Raw genomic sequence first — 603 nt, forward strand, 5'->3', positions numbered from 1 at the left:
GCTACGTATATATAAGTACACTATGTGCAGGCAAAGCCCTTGGAGGCCAGAAGAGGGTATCGAATCACTGTCTCAGGACAAAACCTCTAGAAACAGTTCCAGAATGGCACGAATGATGCAGTGGAAGAAAGAAACCGATGTTGCAAGAGTTTCTGTGCTCAGCTGCCTCCTGAAGAGAAGAGAGCCCGTGGCTTCTCTGTGCTGTTCACGGCTCCATTTCAGTCTCTTGAGGACTGATAAGCTTCATCAGTGCGGAGGATGTGTCTGCCCCCTTCACCTTGTGGCTTTCCTTCTCAATGAACATATTCCCATTCTTGGATCCCCACTTCTAAAAGTTATTTGTTATCACCTAATGCACTGGAAACCTTTTTCTTTATGAGTATTAGCTCGCTTATCCCTAAATGTTAAGAAAACCAATTTTCTTCATTCTAACAGCCACTTTTCCTCATAGGTCACAAATTTAATGCAATGCTCAGCTAGAGAGATGGCTCAATGGTTAATAGCACTGGCTGCTCTTGAGAGGACCCAAGTTTAACTCCCAGCTCCCATATGGTGGCTAACAACCAGCCATAAACAACATCTCTGAAAGCCACTGACATTCAC

The sequence above is a fragment of the Nannospalax galili genome, unplaced genomic scaffold (assembly GCF_000622305.1).
Source record: "Nannospalax galili isolate Female #2095 unplaced genomic scaffold, S.galili_v1.0 scaffold6110, whole genome shotgun sequence".
Lineage (NCBI taxonomy): Eukaryota > Metazoa > Chordata > Mammalia > Rodentia > Spalacidae > Nannospalax > Nannospalax galili.